Source organism: Triturus cristatus, chromosome 5_1 (genome assembly GCF_964204655.1).
Source record: "Triturus cristatus chromosome 5_1, aTriCri1.1, whole genome shotgun sequence".
Taxonomy (NCBI): Eukaryota; Metazoa; Chordata; class Amphibia; order Caudata; family Salamandridae; genus Triturus; species Triturus cristatus.
This window is the reverse complement of record NC_140587.1, coordinates 622470084-622489900: the sequence shown is the minus strand read 5'-3', so window position 1 is coordinate 622489900 and position 19817 is coordinate 622470084. Positions and strand designations below refer to the sequence as shown.

General features: G+C 41.8%; 1 protein-coding gene across 1 annotated transcript in view; it reads right to left on the bottom strand.

Annotated features, from left to right (window-relative positions):
* Positions 1 to 19817, bottom strand: part of CA8 (carbonic anhydrase 8 (inactive)) — a 647887-nt gene that overhangs the window by 170475 nt on the left and 457595 nt on the right. The window lies entirely within an intron of this gene.

Here is a 19817-nt window from a genome sequence, read left to right as displayed (position 1 = left end):
CAAGATACATACACTTTAACAACCTTTAGAAAATGTTAAATAAAAATGTTAGTTAGGGTGGAATTGTTTAAATTATGGGTGCTCGCAAACATTTGTCCAGGGGCCAAAAAGTAAGGTCTGTGGTGTGACCAAGGGCCGCACTGATGCCAACATGGTGGTGGTAGGGTGTCTGAGTGGGTCAGGGATTGTGTAAGGAGGTCAGAAAAATGTTAAATAAACGGGAAAGCATTTATTTGCATGTTAATAAATGTTTATTTAACATTTTTTCAGAATATTAGTGCTCAGCAACTAAACAGCAGCTCGTGCTGCTCTTCACCATGGGGGATGCATGTAAAGGTCAAGAGGGCCGCAAGCGGCCCCCGGGCCGTACTTTGAGTATCACTGGTTTAAATTACTCTTTAAAAATGATGATTTTTAAATTAAATTAATATATTTAAATTATTTAATTATTTAATACACATTTCATTTGATGTGTTAATTTCCTGTAAGATTATATTTTGCAAGTTATATGTTAAAAATAAATAGTTAACCCTTTGGGTGCTCATGACGTAATGGTTCCGTTATGAGCAGCAGTGCTCCTGTGCTCATGACGGAACAATTCCGTCATGAGGACAGGGGCAGGAAATCCTTCTGATGTAAACAGCAGAGGGATTTCCCTTTTTTTTATTGGCCTTGGGAGATTGAGGAAGAGCTTCTCCAACCTCCCGAGGCCAATTTGCATTTTGATTGCAATGCAGATCGCGTGCATGGCATGCTGTCGTCATTGCAATCAAAATGAAACTGAAACTTAGTTTCAGTAAAATTCTTTAGGTGCTCATGGGGCTATCTCAGCCCCACGTGCACAGAAACAGATGGGAGGGGTATCGTTGGAAAGGGGAGAATCTCCCCTTGCCTATGGTACCCCTCCCTAGTGGATCCCTGCTTGGGGATTGCCCCAGGGGGGGTGATCCCCAAGCAGGGATCCACCCACTAGGCACCAGGGAGGAGGAAGCGGCCCCTTGGGCAAGGGCCTTTGCTCCCCCCATATGTTTTGGCCCAATTCAGTCATTCTGCCCCCCCCCCGGGCAGAAAGCCCACTAGAACCAGGGACTTTTTTAGCATGCAAATTAGGGGAGGGGGCAGCCCAATATGGGCACGCCAATGCCCCCAACACCCCCTGCACAAGTAGAGTCTTTCTGCCCCCCCTGGGGGGCAGATGGTGGCAGTAGCCCCCAATCTGCCCCGGGAGGCAGAAAGCCCACTAGACGCCAGGGTTTTTTTTTAAAATCTTTTTTTTAGGGCTGGGGGCTGCCCAAAATGGGCATGCCAATGCCCCCACCACTCCCCCCACAAAATTCCAGACTTTCTGTCCCCCCTTGTGAGGTTTGCAAGTATTCTGGGTAAAAGAACCTGGTGAGAGCCAGTCAAGTCATCCAATTCTGTATTCCCCTGGGTGTCTAGTGTTCACAAATTTATAGGTTTGATAGGTTTCCTTAGGTGTCGGCAGAGCTAGGGTTCAAAATCTACAGCTAGGCACTTTGCAAAAAAAGGATCAGTTTGCACTGTGAAAATGTGGTGTGTCCATGTTTTGTTTTGGGCCATTTCCTGTCACGGGCACTAGACCTACCCACACAAGTGAGGTACCATTTTTCTCAGAAGACTTTGGGGAATGCAGGGTGGGTGGAATTTTGTGGATCCAAGCAGATTCCAGAACTTTCCATCACAGAAATGTGACAAAATATATTTTTTGGGACTAATTTTGAGGTTTGCAAGGGATTCGGTTTTCCATTAATGCAGGTCAACTATGGAATGCTCTACCGATGGCTTTGCGTAAAGAACCCAACTTGGCAAAATTCCGCAAAGCATTGAAGACTTATCTTTTTCCTTTGTAGGTCTCTCCCTGTGTCTTGGGGTAGCGGCTCAGTACATTGTTAGCGCTGGGACGCTCAAGGGCAGCCATGCGCTTTAGAAATCTCTTTTCATTTCATTTCATTTCATTTCATTTCATTTCATTCTGGGTAACAGAACCTGGTGAGAGCCAGTCAAATCACCACATCCTGGATTCCCCTGGGTGTCTACTTTTAAAAAATGTATAGGTTTGCTAGGATTCCCTAGGTGCCGGGAGAGCTAGGGTTCAAAATCTACAGCTAGGCACTTTGCAAAAAAAGGGTCAGGTTTCACTGTTAAAAATAAAGTGTGTCCACGTTGTGTTTTGGACCTACCCACACAAGTGAGGTATCATTTTTTTCGGGAGACTAAGGGTAACACAGTATTGTAGAGTAACTGTTATTACCTATTGACTTTCAATGCATTTCTGCCTTCCAAATGAAAGACAATGTGTAAAAAAGAAGCCATTTTGAAAAATGACCTCTAAGTCTCATGCTAGTATGGGTACTCACAATTTCGGAAATGTGCAAATATCTACTGTTTCTAAACTCTATGGGCCCGATTCACAGAACTAACTTAAGACAAAATCCTAAACTTACTACTTATGGTATTCACAGAAGTTAGGATTTTGTCCTAAGTTTGACTTAAGACAAACTTAAGACAGACTTAAAACAAACTTAAGACAAACTTAAGACAAACTTAAGACAGACTTAAGACAAACTTAAGACAGACTTAAGACAGACTTAAGACAGACTTAAGACAAACTTAAGACAAACTTAAGACAAAATCCTAACTTCTGTGAATACCAAAAGTAGTAAGTTTAGGATTTTGTCTTAAGTTAGTTCTGTGAATCGGGCCCTATATTTTGTTCCAATTTCAGAAATACATAGATGTCTTTCATACCAATTTTTCCATGTATATATTTTCTGAAATTAATTGCTATATACCCGGAACATAATGAAAAACCATTTCAAGATGCTGCTCAGTTATTGGCTCTGGGTTCGTCGGGTTCTTGGTCAACTTACAAGTCTTATATATCCCCACAACCAGATAGGTCTAGCAGATGTAACGGTGTATTGCTTTCAAACAGCTGTCACAGTTAGAAGAAGTTACAGGTGAAAACGTTGTCACAAATGTCTGTTTTTTGCAACTAATTTCCAATTTTACCTATATTTAACTGTTAGTTTCTATGAAAAAACCTTGAAGGATATACACAAATTACCCACTACTGAATTCAGAATTTTGTCTACCTTTCCAAAATGTATAGCTTTCCAGGGTCCTTTATTGCTTTCATACCCATTTCTACCATTAACCAGAAGGAGGTTGAAAGCACAAAAAATAGCAAAAATAGGCTATGTCACAAAAAATGCCAAAACTGTGTAAAACAAAATGTGGTTTTCTGACAAAAATCTGCTTGTCCCTGAAAGCTGGGAAAATTGTGATTTCAGCACCACAACCCGTTTGTAGGGAAAAAAACAGATGCTTTCATCTGTAGCCCTTTTTTCCCATTAAAAAAAAGAAATTATCTGTATTTTGGCTAATTTCTGGGTCCCCTCCAGGGGAATCCACAAACTCTGGGTACCTTTAGAATCCCCATGATGTTGGAAAAAAAGGGTGCAAATCTGGCGTGGATACCTTATGTGGTCAAAAGGTTACAGGGGCCTAAGCGCAAACTACCCCAAATAGCCAAAAAAAGGCTTTGCACGGGGGGGGGGGGAGGCCTGGCAGCTAAGGGTTTAATACGAATTTACATTTATATTTTGCATTAAATTACTTTTAATATTTTGTAAAAGTGATAAACATTAATGATTTTCCATCTACTTCCCCCACTGGAAAAGGTCCTCCACAGTGGTTTAGAGCTACACCTATATGTGCAAAGTTACTATGTGTGCAAAGATACTATCAGTAACATTACATTGGAAATCCTGTTGTAGGAATCACCACCCACTGATTTGAGGAGGTGGAAGCAAGTAAGTGTACATCTAGGAGTAAATCTTCACCAGAAATTCTGAAGAGCAAAACAGTGTAAAGTTACACAGAGATTTTGAAGTAAATAAACAAATGAGTAAATATACACATATACAGTTATATTTGTAACTAGAACCCTCCACCTCTTGCACATTAGCAAGTTTGAACCAGACCATCTGATGCACACATTTCCTGCACAGGAAGCAAACATTGAGTTATTAGCAGGATCAGACCAGAAAATTAAGTAAACCCTGGCTAAAATTTTAAATACCACCTCACAGTGCAGTAGGCCACCACTACACTGGGTTCATGGGGGCATTGTTGGTTCATGGAAGATGACTCTAGTCAGAAAGCAGCCCACTAGCCTGTAGTCCATCGAGGATAAAGCCAAAGTGGCAGAAAGTTCATGCCGACTCTGACCATTAGGTGCATGAGGAACAATAACCACTGACTACGAGAGAGGAGGCTTTTGTCTGTGCTTTTTTAAATGTACCTGAGTGTTTTTCATAATTTGATATGACATGGGTGAAGAGGCTTCCTTGGAGCCTAAGCTTTGCATCAGATATGGAAAATGGAAATGTTATCTATTTTCACCTGAATGTGAAATTGACTGGAGCACACATATAGTGGTCTACAATGGTGAAAGGTTCTCTAATTGAACATATCTTTCTACCAGATGGAAAAATAGTGACACTGCAAACAAGCCCTGTGGTTGCGAAACAACTTGTCATGGTCTCAGCAGCTGTGACCTCTCTAGTAACAATGGTATCTGTGACCCCATCCCTCCGTCTCTGAAACATCATGCTCAGGCAAGGGACCAGGTGACCCATATAGCCACTTACAAACCAAGTCACTCACCCACATAGTCACTCACACAGCCACTCAATCACCCATACAGCCACTGACACACCCACTCATCCACCCATACAGCCACTCACTCACCCATTCAGCCACTCCCATACCCACTCACGAATATGAGACGTTGCAACACATGCGTTTACAATGCTTGCCTTTACAACGCGGTCATTACAATGACCGCGTTGTTACCACATGTGCCATTACAACGCAAGTCATGTCAATGACTTGCTTTCGGGGGCGTGCTGGACTTAGGAATAGTATTAATTACTATTCCTACTCCAGTTTGTGTAACAGCAGGGAAAGTGTTAGATTTAAAATCCAACATATTCCCTCACCCAAACATCCGCTCACACACGCACCCACTCACCAGTGCCATACAGTGAATTTCAATTTTTTTATTTTTTTATTTCCTAACTATAATGACCCTGTAACTTTAGTTTTTTCAGTGGATTTCAAAGGTTTTTTAATGTAATTTCCTAACTATAAAATCCATGTAATCTTTGTTTTTCTTAGTAAATTTTGGATATTTTAGGACGCTTGGCATGTGAGTGGCTGTATAGGTGAGTGAGTGGCTCTGTAAGTGGCGTGTCAGAGGTTGTAAGGGTGATTGATTGGCTGTGTGCATGATTGTATGGGTGAGTGACTGAGTGCCTGAGTGGCTGTATGGGTGAGTGAGTGAGTGAGTGGCTGTTTGAGTGGGTTTTTGGTTAACTGAATGGGTGTGGCAGTGGCTGGTTGGAGAGTAACTGTTGAGCAGCTGTATGGATGAGTGAATAGACATGTGAGTGCTTATATGGGTATGTAAGTGGTTGTGTAGGTGTGTGAGTAGTTGTATGGGTGTCTGAGTGAATGTATGAGAGGTTATGAAGGTGTGTGAGACAGTGTGCAAGTGGGTCTGTGGATGATGTCATCAGTGATGTCATTTGAGACATCATCAGTGATGTCAGCAACTTGAAAGACTTCCTTTTGTTTCATGTGTAGTTATCATCTACAGACAATAAACACTTCTAAGAGCCGGCCATTTCTCAGACACTGGTGCATGTTCTTTTTAAATCCCTTTTTATAATTATTTGTTTTTAAATTTGCAAATCTGTTGCAAATCTCCAAAGCAAATGCACACATTCAATGCACAGAAGCACATAAAGGAGTCCCAACTATTTGACCGACTATATGTATCTGAATGGATGTGCCAATGTGTTAATGGGTCTGAGAGAATGTCTGAGTGGATCTGTGAGTGGGTGCGAGAGTCTGTGAGTGGGTCTGTGATTGGGTGCCTGAGTGACTGCATATGTGTGTGGTAATGGGTATGTGAGTGTTTGAGTGGTACTCTGAGTGGGTGTATTAGTGTCTGAGTGAGTCATGAGTGGGTGTGTCAGTCTCTGAGTTGGTCTGTGAGTTGGTGCATGAGTGTCTGTCTGTGTGTGTGGCTGCGTGTGGGAGTGTCTGTTTGGGTGTCCCAGCGGGTGAAAGAGCATCTGTCTGGATGTGAGACTGGGTGTGAGAGTATATGTTTGGGCGACACATTGGGTGTGAGAGTGTCTGTATGGGTGCCAGTGCGGGTGTGTTAGTATATCATTTTTGTTTTGATTCACAGCAAAATTTGCAGAACTTCTGCATATTTATACTGGGGCAGCGCTCAGCCCCATGACAGAGCCACAGATATCGCAAGTGGCAAAAATACTGTTTTCTCGCATTTTTCTGCCCATTGTACATGCTTTTCGCACATCTATTACACAAACATGGGATCAGGAAAGCTCTAACCTGACCTCTTCACTTATTTTGGATAAAACTTTTTAGCCCCAGGGACCATTTCCCAATATATAAAACGGCGGAAACAACTTTTCTGTGAAGTTGAACCCAGACAATAAGGACCTTGCTTTGGCGCGGGTGGATCCGCGATGGGTCCACATCTCTAGATATACAAATTTGTTTTTCTTTTTTTATTATCTCAATAACTACTGAACAGATTTACACCGAATCACAAAAAGGGCTCTTTCTGGGGCAAAAGCTAGCTTTCTGCCAAATTTGCAGTAATTCTGTAAAGTGGTTCGAGCTGTAGTCGTGTCTAAAATCGCTATGGGAATTAACATAGGAAACATACTTTTTCAGACCCGCCCCTTTTTCTCGGCACCCGCTTGACGGATCTGCCATAAAATTTTCATAAACAACTAGAATCAGTGGCACACTTTTTTGGGAACATTTTGTGAAGATTCGTAAATTGGCACTAAAGATATAGGCAAGTCAAAAAAGAAATTTCCTATGGAACCTAGGTCCTAACTATCAGTGAAGTCCAAATCTCAGTCGGAAAGGAGGTGGCACACCAATTCAACCACTGGAAGTTTATTTGAGCAAGAACCATAAGGAAGACAAATTGGTCATCGAGTTTCTGAAATCATTGGAGGTGCGTTTGAAGACATACAAAGGCGCAATACAAATTAAAAATCAATGAAAATTCTTATGGGACAAAAGAGACTATGCAGAGGGGAGAATTTTAACCTATGCAAAACTTTTGACTGAGCTCAACGTGATCGTCAATTTATTAATCAACAAATACCACGTGATGAGACTTCAAAAGATTCCATTTCTGTTGTGAGATCTGACCCTGAAAGATCTACACTAGCTGCCCCTTTAGGCTTGCGCCCCTTGACCTTCCTATACGAGTTCCAACTATTGAAACAAAATAAAGAACAGAACGCACACGCACAGCCAAAAGAAGAAACAATAGGAAGAGGACGGGGAAGAGGAAGGGGCGCAAACAAAAGAAATACAAAGACTAAATAGGAGAGGGGGTCGCAAGAAATTCTGGCATGGAAGGATATGCAATAGTGAAACCATGGATAAATCTATTATCAAGCTTTCCTCACGCTGCCTATCCCGGAGGAAGAATCTCTGTTCAAATTGGGACTATAATTCGGTCCGACTACCGACTGGAATTACGTAGATACCAAAATTGATCTCTTTCTCGACGTGAGAAAACTCAAACTCATGAAGTTACATCAAATACACAAAAAACAGGATGAGTTTATCAGTATCGATAACTTGCAGCAAGCCACAAACCCAACGATAACATTAACACTGGATGGTGTCAATTCCATCTTAGGTATCCATGAATTGGAGAATAATCTAGAAATGACCAATGATGTGGGCAATACCTTAACCGATTTAGGATTTGCTGTTAATTCTACATGCGAAAGTGGTCTGAAAATAAAATCACGCTTCAATCCAAATGTGCCACATGACAATTTTGAGGCATTCCATTCAGTAATGACTCAGGAATTGGTACGCCTAAGGGGTCATCAGAATTACAACATAAGAGATAACCTAACAAAAAATCAACGGAATGCATTGAATGAACTCATAATGGATTCCTCCATAGTAATAAAACCTTCAGACAAAAGGGGGAACATTGGTTTATTGGATGCAACGGAGTACAAGTCGGAGGCTATGAGACAACTTAGCGACTTCAGCTGCTATGAGAACATCACATGGGCAAGATATGAGAACACCATTATCAGATATCATGAGATGCTTAATTACTGGTGGAATGCAGGATTATTAGATGATGATGAATTCAGTTTCCTGAAGAACAATAATCCCCGCGTTCCCTGTATATACCTCCTACCAAAGGGGCATCAAAATGCGACCAAACAACCACGGAGACCAATCGTCTCTTCTAATGGGGGACTTCTCGGAAACACCTCGTTCTTCTTGGATGATTTTTTGGCACCATATGTCAAGGATCTGAGATCATACTCCCAAGACAGTACTGACTTTCTTAAAAGCATCCATGACATCAAATGGGGAAGAAGTTACCTACTGATAACATTGGACGTTTGTTCACTCTATACCTGTATTAATCAGGATCAGGGAGTAGAGGCCTGCCTATACTATCTGCAGAGAAGGCCAATTAACCTATATGATCTTGCAGTAATATTGAAACTGATGATGTCATACTGTTTGAATGAAAATATTTTTTTGTTTGACAAGATGTTATATCGTCAAAAGTCCGGCACTGCCATGGGCACCTGCTTTGACCCCAGCCTGGCAAACTTGTTCCTCAGCTGGTGGGAGGAGCAGGTGTTATGGACAGATGCCAAAGAGGACTTCACTAATCACATACCATTATGGTTAAGATATATCAACGACCTCTTTATCATCTGGGATGCGGAAAAATAACAAGCCTTGAGGTTTATTGAGTCTTTGTCATGCAACAATCTCAATCTCAGTTTCACACATAAAATAAGTCAAACAACATGTGATTTTCTAGATATACGTGTTACAGTACAGGATAATAAACTTACAACCAACCTATTTCGGAAAGAAACTGCGGTAAACACCACTGTTCATGCAAGCAGTCATCATCCCACTTCTCTCCTCAATAGTATCCCCTACGGCCAGCTTCTGCGGGCCCGCAGAAATTGCAGCACTGATTGTGGATACAGCAAGGAACATGATCAATGCTTAAAAGGTTCAAAGGAAGGGGATACTCCGATAAAATCTTATCTCAAGCAGTAACCAAATTGAAAGATATTAAACACGAACATTTGTTGTTTAACAAGGGTAAATCATCCTCAAAGAAGAGTCTACCCAATGTACCTAGAATGATCACTACTTATAAGGATCAATCAGCCAAACTTAGATCCGACATAAAAAAGCATTGGGGCCTTATACAGCTTAAGCCCTTATTGAGAAATGCATTGGCAACTCCCCCACTGTAAATTACAGAAGATCCATCTCGCTTTGGGACAGATTGGTAAAGAGTTATTACCAAACAGAATCCAACACCACCTGGTTACAATCCAAGAAAGGGTTCCATAAATGTCATGCCTGCAAGGAACAGTGCCAACTTTAAAACTTACAGGACTTTTAGTGGCAAAGAAAAAACAATATCAAAGTTCATCACATGTACGACTGAGCGTGTTGTCTATGCATTAGAGTGTCCAGGTGGTCTACACTAAATAGGGAGTACCAAATTGCCAGTGAAATAACGGATACTCAAACACCTAAGGGCAATAACTAATCTGGACTTTAACTATCCTGCAGCCAGACATTTTTACAATGTACATAACAGCAACAAAAAATTGCTCAGATAAGTAGGACTTGACAGGGTTTACAAACACATCAGAGGTGATGACAGGGATAAACAGCTGCGGATTCTTGAATCCCGTTACATCATCGACCTAAATACCAGAATGCCCTTTGGCCTAAATAGAGAGAAGGAACTGGCAACACAGATAGGGGTATAGTTGCCTACAGTTTTCGATGCTTCCAGTATTTGATTTTAATCTGTATATTTCTTAGATGTTTCCTTATCTTTATTAATATTCCATTGTAGCAATTCAGGGTAAACTCCTCTTCATCTTGTGGTATATGTCATCTCTCTCAACCTTTGGAGGACTATCCCAGATTATAATTTCACAAGTTAGGTCTATGGGCACTTGCCCTACTCCGACCTTCCCAACTGTTAGGTCTCTATAGTATGACTACCATAAATCAGCAACCCCAATAGGGATGCAGGGGATTATCCTATTTAGACAATCTCCATCTTATCATATCTGGCTGCTCATATAACCTTGCTGTATAGATGCATACACACACATAATATCTCGTTATCACTCTAATGTTGTTCACGGTGTCACTTGGGTCACATCTCTGTTATTAGTCCATATACACTTTGCCCATATACATAGAATATGCTCATTTGAGTCATATGATTAATATCGGATTGTATTATTACATTCAATTATGCTATGGTGCTGTATAAATGCAATGCATAGCTGTTGAGAATTGATTGACTTAGGGCCAATTGATGAAGTTACGTTGGTTCCCGTTTTTTCATCATACCATACTATGTTAAAAGTACATTTTTTCCTTTAATCAATTAACTATAATGCGGTGCCTACCCATTATGAACTATTGCATGACAATTCATCAGCTCACATGTTGCCGTTTATCATTTCCTCCATTTGGATGTACTGTACGTTTCATGTTTAACATGTATTCTCATGTTTAATGCACGCTCTTGCTCTTAATTAATTACCAATAATGTGTTGCTTATACATTACGAACTATTGCATGACAGTTCACCAGACTATATACGGCCATGTATCATTGCCTCCAGTTGGATGTACCAGCGCGAACTAATGACATTTGTTTTTGATGTCTATGATAAGGCCCAGGTTCGCGACAATATTAAAATGAGATAGTGTGACATGAAAAGTCACGTAAACTGATGCATGTGCATGACATACAGTTATCCACTAATTAATTTTTGCAATAACGGATATGTGTTTTTTATCCATTATTAAATATTTATATTTTTGGGGAGACGATTATCGCCAAATTTGTGTAATGTAATATGTTTGTTTTCACAACTGGAATTTTATTCTCATATTTATCACAGTGAATTTAATGAAATTCCCTCTACACATTGCACCTTTTGTTTGGAGGTTTAACGTGTGGCAGTGCCTAATCCTTACATGGATAAGAGGTGACTACTAACGTCTTTCTATGATGTCTATGAAAGGTTTCTGCTATGTCAACAGTGTTGATACACACCGCTGCGGGATCAACATCTTCTATGTATGTATGTGCCAATTTCGACCCGCCGTTATTTACTGAATTTCTATAATAACCGTTATAAGGTTAACACACGTATATTGATATATGCTTTGTGATTATTATTACGCACAGCATACCGTAGTATGTTTTCAATTTTCATTTTTTTCCGCACATGTTGTATTTAATGCCGTCTGGGACGAGTGTTTGGTAAGTCAACAAAGGCCGTTCCGGATGAAACGCGCATTCTTTTTGCTCAAATACACTACCAGTGGTTGAATTGGTGTGACGCCTCCTTTCTCATTGGGATTTGGACTTCACTGATATTTTGTGGCTTCTTCCGCCATGGCTGGCACTGACGATTCATAGGCAGGCGTATGGCGTCACAGGCAGACCCTTGGAGTTTATATATATATATATATATATATATATATATATATATATATATATATATATATATATATATATATTCACTGAAAAAGCCATAGGTTTCAGGGGTGTTATAGTTAGCTGGACTATTCACTCGTACAAAACCATTGAAATTCCCCATTATAGTTAGTTCAGCTAACTATAACTCGCGCGCCCGCAATGCACTACTGATGACATGGCCAGTGACATCACTGATGACATCTCAAATGACATCACTGATGACATCATCCAGTGAATGTGTGTTTTTCTGAAAATTACATATGTTTTATATATGTATATCTCAAGGTCGATGAAAGAATAAATGGGTATATGTGTCTAAATGGATGATTTGTTTTTGAAAAATTGATTGTATAACTGACTGATTAAGTGTATCTTAGTGAATACATGGCTTAGTGAGTAATGTTTAAATATGTAAATATCTGTATCAGTCTCTCACTTTGTGTATAAGTGGCTGCATGGGTTGGTGAGTAGCTACATGAGTGTCTATATAGGTTATTAGTTGGTTTTTTGAGTATCAGTGTGAGTGTCTGAGTGTCTGTATGGTTCGGTGGGGGGTATTACGTAGTGCATAGGTTCATGAATGAGTGACTCACTGTTTGTATGTGTTGAAGACAGCATATATGCAGGACCGTATGGGTGGATGAGTGTGTGCATGGGTGTCTTAGTGAGTGAGTGACTGTCTCAATAGTGTCTTTATGAGTAACTACATATGTTTTAAACTAGTATATGTGAATATTGGTGTATATAAGTGAGTATATGTGAGAGTGAGAGATTGGAAGAGTTCCTGTATGAATAAGTATGTGTTTCTATAAGTGATTGTATGTTTCTGTAGAAGTAAGTGTGGGGGTGTGTATAACTGTATATGCAAGTAAATGGATGTTTGATTCTTTATTAGCATGAGTGACTATGAGTGTGAGTAACTCTATGGATGAGTGGCATTGTGTTACAGGATGCATAGGTTTATGAGTACATATGATGAGTAAGTATATATATGAGTGACTGTATAGGACTGTTGGTAAATGAGTGGATGTGTATCTGGATCTTAGAATTACTGAATAGGTTGTTGTAACTGGTATTGGTATGTCCATTGTTTTGAAAATTTTAGTTTCTATTTTTGAATGTGTGTATCAAAGGTTATATTAGGGGGAGAGGAGGTCTGTCACTCTATCACAAGGATGATGTCATCAGTGATGTCATTTGAGAAGTCATCAGTGATGTCATGAGTGATGTAATGTGTGACGTCATCAGCAGAGCATTGCGGGCGCGCGAGTTATAGTTAGCTGAACTAACTATAACGGGGGAATTTCAATGGTTTTGTACGAGTGAAAAGTCCAGCTAACTATAACACCCCTGAAACCTATGGTTTTTGCAGTGAATTTCTAAGGTTTTTTAAATGCTAATTCCTAACTATAACATGCCTGAATCCTATGGTTTTTTCAGTGAATTTCAAAGGTTTTTTAAGTTCTAATTTCTAACTATGCCTACAGAGATAGGACATGTGAAAAGAGAAGAAAAAACGCACAGAAAGAAAAAAAAGAAATGCAGAAAGAAGCAAGAGAAGTCCTCAAAGACGAAGAAAAGTGCAGAAAGAAGGATAACGTGCAGAAAGAACAAACAGAAGAGCAGAAAGAAGCCTTGTTGCAAAATCATCCTGTACCCTCAACTTTTTCAGACGGATACTGGTGGTAACTGAGTCTGACTAACCAGTCCTAGAGCCAGTGCTATGTTAAAAGACACTCAGAATACAGTGAAAACACCTACATACACTAGGGAACACTATACGTTGGGGTCCCCCTGTGATTAGCTTGACCTCCTCTGTAAGCCCCTAGTATATAATAGGGCAGGGGATTAAAACTACCTCTTAAAATGTGCCACAGGGCATGTTTGCACACGCCACCTCAAGCCCCGTCCCCTCCCTTCCCCACTGTGTAAACACGCCTTGTGGCCGTTTTAAGTTGGGAGATTAAGTCTCCTTGAATCCTGAGGGTCCCTAGGGGCAAAATAGCCCACTAGGTACGTCCAGTAAGCACCATTGCAGAGAGGTGTAAAAAGGGACACGGCCTGCACCACCTCTCTGCAACGCAGAGCAGTGGCGCTTACTGGAAGCACCTGGTGGGCTAGTTGGCCCCCAGTGTCCCTCAGGATTGAAAGGGAATTATTTCCCCAACTTAAAACGCGCCACAGGGCGTGTTTGCACGTCACCTCATGCCCCATCCCCTCCCTTCACCACTGTGTAAACATGCCCTGTGGCCGTTCTAAATTGAGAGATTAAGTCCCCTTGAATCCTAAGGGTCCCTAGGGTCAAACTAGCCCACTAGGTACCTCCAGTAAGCGCCACAGAGCTGCGTTGCATAGAGGTGTAAAAAGGGGCGTGGCCGCAGAACACCTGTCTGCAACGCAGCTCCTTGGCGCATACTGGAGATACCTGTTGGGCTAGTTGGCCCTCAGGGACCCTCAGTATTGAAGGGGAATTAATTCCCCAACTTACAACTGGCATGGGGGTGCGTTTGCAGAGTGCTGCAAGGAGGGGGCGTGGCCTCCGGCGCGATGCCGGTCTTTTATTTATTTAATTTTTTTTAAGAAGGAGGGCTGTGTGGCCCCCCTTCTTTTTCTAATTTTTTGGCCCTGGGGACCCCATCCCCCAGGGCCTGCACACTAATTTTTTTTGTTGAAAAAAATAAATTTGGAAGGGGGCTGCGTGGCCCCCCTCCCAAGGCCTTAATCAGCCCCGGGGACCCCAACCCCCGGGTCATGGCCTTTTTTTTTTTATTCTTTAGGAGGGGGCTGCGTTGCCCCCCTCCTCAGGCCACTTATGGCCCCGGGGACCCCATACCCCGGGGCTGGCCTTTGTTTTTTATTATTAAAAAAATATATATATTTATAGAAACACCTAGGACATGCTGGACAAACCGTATGTAGCTATCACCATGACGATTTGCGTAATATTCATTAAAAGGCAACTATGCATACAATGAATCCACGTGGAATGTATTTACACCGCTAGTGAAGCTCTGACGTGTCTGACGCCCTACCGTGCCTAATCCCGGGACCCCCGCCGGTGGGTACTCTCCAAGTAGACACCCTTGTTGTTTATTTATACAAACATGGGTAGCTATTGACGGGCACATGTAATACACACGCACACCAAGCCATTCAAAGGGGATTCGACAAAAATTCTACCAAACTATGCAAGAAACCCCCCTCACGGTTAATAAAACACACATCCACCGCTGCATGTGTAATACTTTTTATTTTACTCTCTGGAAAGGAGACAAACCTCACTTGAGAGTCACAGCGTGCTCCTGGCTGAGCCCAATGCTGTGTTACACCCACCAGTGCCCGCCGAGTGCCACACACCTCTGTGTTGTATTCCACCAGCTAGTGCGTATACTAGGACACTCTCTAGCCCATGTGCACTGTAACACCATCCCGTGAATATGTCATGCCACACTTGCCTTCGCACGGATTATATTGCCCCATCTAATGTGCCTTCGTCGATGCCTATGTTATAACGCACAGCGCTATGCCATACATATTACAATCTGGGATCCATATCTTTGTCACAGTGCATATGCAACGTTACACTCCCCAGCACATATTTTATATTACAACTTTAGAGACTAGTTAGGTTACACAACACTGCCTTGTGCATATTACACTCCAAGGCGCATATCGCATAGCACACGCTAGTGCCTGTGCTATCTCGCGCTCTCCAATGAATCTGTCATTGCGCTCAATGTATTGCATATTATATTTCATGCCCTGGTTCATCTTATATCACACTTTTTGGTGCATAGTTTATACCATATACTATATCTAGTTTTCACTTTCAATCGTGCTCTCAGGACTATGTTCTTTATAACACTGCATCCACCTACCCTTTTCACGGGCATTACATTTTGCGATGGGGGGTGGAGGGTCAGGGGTGTTTCTGCCAACTGAGCCCGGAGTCACAGTCACAAACGTCCTCTTCTTCCTGAATAAAAGTGAGATTATGCTGCATACTTGTTCGTATTTTAAGTAGTTCGCACAGACACACATTTTAAAAACAATAAAGTTCCTAATACCCACCTTCTCTGAACAGTTAGCTTGCTGCCCCATCCACCTCCTCCCTATCCTCTGTTGTCTGAATCCATGGACTAGCCTCCTCCCTCCTGCCATGCATGATCTGATGTGCTGCCACTGCCCTCCATTTAGCATGATGTACCAGTCCACTCCTCCTTCCCTCCATTGCCCAATTATATGCCCCATCATTGACCTCCTGCTTAGCCTCTGTGCTTAGCTTGCTGCCCCTATTCTCCTTCCCTCTGCCCTCCGATGTCTTTGTGCATGCCCCTGCTCCATCCTTTTTGCCCACCATGTTCCATGGACCTGCCACTCCTATCTACTCTGAGTGTTCTGTTGAGCTGCCACTCCCCTCCCACCTACCTAGCATTGTCAGATGACTATAACCTGTCCCTGCCACCTCCACCTTGCATGTCCACATGCCATGCCCCTATCCCCTTCCTCCTGTCCTCCATGGTTCATTTTACTGCCACACCCTTCTGCCCTCCCTGGTATGTTGTGCTGCAACTGCTCCTCCTGCCTGCCCCGCATGGTCTGTTGTGAGGCCCCTTCCCTTGAACTCTCTTGTCTGTGCCCAGGTCCTGACCATCTCTTCTATCCTCCATGGTCCTATGTGCATGCCCCTGAACCCTCCTTCTTGCCCATCATAGCCATTGTGCTGCCACTAACCCTCCCGCTTGCCATGCATGGTCTTCTGTGCTGCCACATCCCCTCCCACCTTCCCTGTGTGGTCAGCTAGCTGCCCCAGACCCCCTCCCACCTTCCCTCCATGGTCTGTGTGTATGCCATCATAGTCTCACTGTTGCTCTCCGTGGTGTGTCTTGCTTCTAGTGCCCATCCTGCCTGACCTCCATGGTCATCTTGCTGCTCCTGCCCTGCCCCCTTGGCCCCAGCCCTCTGTTTCCATGTGCAGACCCCTATTCCCTCCCTCCTGGCTTATCTGTTCCATTGTAATGCCCCTGATCCGGCCCTCCTGCCCTTTATGGTCTGTTATGCTGCAGCTTTCTCTCCTGTCTGTCCACATGGTCAGCTAGCTACCATTGCCTCTTTGCACTCTGTACTCTGTTGTCCATGTGCATGGTCCTGTCCCCTCCCTATTGCTTTCTATGGATTGTTGTGCTGCACTTCCGTTCCGCGTGCCCTGTGTGGTGTATTGTGCTGCTCCAAACCCTGATGCCTGCCCTGCAGGGTCAGTTTGGTGCACCTCTCCATGTCCCTCCTGTCTTCTGTTATCCAAGTCCATGTCCCTACCACAATTCCTCCTGCCTTCCATGATCCAATGCACCATGCTTGCGAACATTTTGAACTTGGTAAGAGGGAGCGTTTGAAAAAAAACTGGGGTATTGATTTTCCCCTTTGAGTTACATTGAAAAAGAGGAGATTGTAAACAGGAGACAGATCAAATAAAGCCCATTTGAGATTAAAAACATTGGACGTTTCCTGGCTGAATCAGGTCTGTTGACATGTATGGTTGTACTACCACTGCCTCTTCCTTCTGCCTACAATGGTCTATTATATTGCCACAGCCTCTCTTGCCAGTCCTGTATTGTTGGTTTGTTGCCCTTGCCCCCCTTTCCACTGCCCTCCATAGTCTGTTGTTCTGCTACGGCCCTTCCTGCCTGCCCAGTGTGGTCAAATTGTTGCCTCTGCACCCTCCTACCTGCCTTCAATTTTCAGAGTCCGTACCCCTGGCCTCTGCCTCTCAACAGTATCCTAATGAACAACTAGATTGCTAACCATCTATATTTATTACAAAAGTGTGGAACGCCTGACGTCATCTTGATGTAATCAAACTGTAATACCTAGAGCATTTCCTTTAGAAATTACATATATGAGAGGGTCTTATTTGCATCAAAATTATGGTTAGTGCTCTAAAAAACTAAAATGAGGACATATTTCTGAGTTTTCAAATAGCGAGAAAGCACTTTTACATTATTTGTTATCTTTATATTTTTTTATCCAGTTGACCACTTGATTAAATGTTGCACTTAGGGGAGAGGATGTGGTGTTACTTCCAGAGCTGTAGACTTTGCAACTGGGGAACCAGGTTGGAGTTTCTGCTTCAGCTTGACATTCTGTGATTCTGGTCAAATCACTTAATCTCCCCATGTCTACAACCAAAATGAATTTGTTCTTGTGTGATGTAACCAATGCTCATGTAAAGCACTCCAATACCTGACAAGTCTGCACTATATAAAACTGCAAAAACACACAAAATAAGTGTTTTGCACACTTCTGTCATTGGGCTATACTTGGGCTACATCTGGGTGATATTTGGGCTACATTTGGGCTCTTTTGTCTCTGGTGGCCATCTTGGGAGATTTATTTGTTATGAAGTTTCCTAATTTCCTCATTTACTGCAGTCTCCTCAGTAGGAAATGCTTTAAGTTTTTTACTTTGATTCCATCAAGAAGGTATTCAGATATGTCACACATTTGCCATAAATTCTGAATGTTAGCACTCTAGTTGCTCATTAGATCACTGTAGTAAAGCTACTGCTCACCACAGAAGTCTGCTGCTGGTATTAAAAGTGCATGTTTCAGTCTGCATGTCAGAATTTTTTAATGAAATAAAAGAGGATTTGAGAAGTCACTCAAAAGGTGCCCTAATTTATTTTCTTCAGCACTAATCATAATTTCTATGGCAAAATGAACCCCCTCATTGTGTTCCTTTTTAAATTAAATGTTTTAAGTGTTACCAGTTTATTCCAATCATGATGGCTGCAAGTGTGCCATACTTTTGTCATAAGTAAGACAGTAAGCGCTCTAGTTGTTCTTAAGAACACTCTGGGACATTCTGTCATTGGGCTATACTTGGGCTACATCTGGGTGATATTTGGGCTACATTTGGGCTCTTTTGTCTCTGGTGGCCATCTTGGGAGATTTATTTGTTATGAAGTTTCCTAATTTCCTCATTTACTGCAGTCTCCTCAGTAGGAAATACTTTCAGTTTTTTACTTTGGTTCCATCAAGAAGGCATTCAGATGTGTCACACATTTGCCATAAATTCTGAATGTTAGCACTCTAGTTGCTCATTAGATCACTGTAGTAAAGCTACTGCTCACCAGGGAAGTCTGCTGCTGGTATTCAAAGTGCATGTTTCAGTCTGCATGTCAGAATTTTTTTATGAAATAGAAGAGGATTTGAGAAGTCAAAATGTGCCCTAATTTGTCTTTCTGCAGCACTAATCATAATTTCTATGGCAAAATGAACCCCCTCATTTTGTTCCTTTGTAAATTAAATGTTTTAAGTGTTACCACTTTATTCCAATCAAGATGGCTTCAGGGGTGCCATACCTTTGTCATAAGTAAGACTGTTAGCGCTCTAGTTGTTCGTTAGAACACTCTGGGACATTTTGTCATTGGGCTATACTTGGGTTACATCTGGGTGATATTTGTGCTACATTTGGGCTCTTTTGTCTCTGGTGGCCATTTTGGGAGACTTATTTGTTATGAAGTTGTGTTTGGGATGTTTTTTATTAAACTTTTAGGGTGGTGACTTTGTGTGTGCAAAACTGAATTGCAAGCAGTCGCTTTGCAGTATAATCTGGTAAGTAGTTTTTTGTCCTCTACAAATACCAGTGGGAGCGGTGTACTTGAAAACTCTTATTATTGCCCAATCAGGGCTGAATGTATGTTTAATAAGAGGAATATATCAATGGCAGTCCATTATTGATGGAATTGCTCCAAATAGGAGATCGACATACGATAAATTCAACTGGTGGGAACTTTTGTAGTACTGCCCATTTAGGGCTTTATTTAACAGAATATATTATCCCACACAAATTTGACATTGTGACATAACACGAGCTCCCATGGCAAATTATTAATTATCAATAATATTATTTTTTTGTATTAGTAAAATATGATGTGTGCCATGATTGCTTTGTATGGTTTTAATTGAATATCACAATCATGTGTTTACAAAGAAATATAAATGGTTTAGACTGAACTGAAAGTAATGATAAATTCACTAGATCTTGTTTGAAAAGTTGTGACCATTCTAAGATGGCGGACACATTTCTGTAAAGGATCACATACTGACTTCAACATCCCAAGTCCGTGCTCTGTTGTA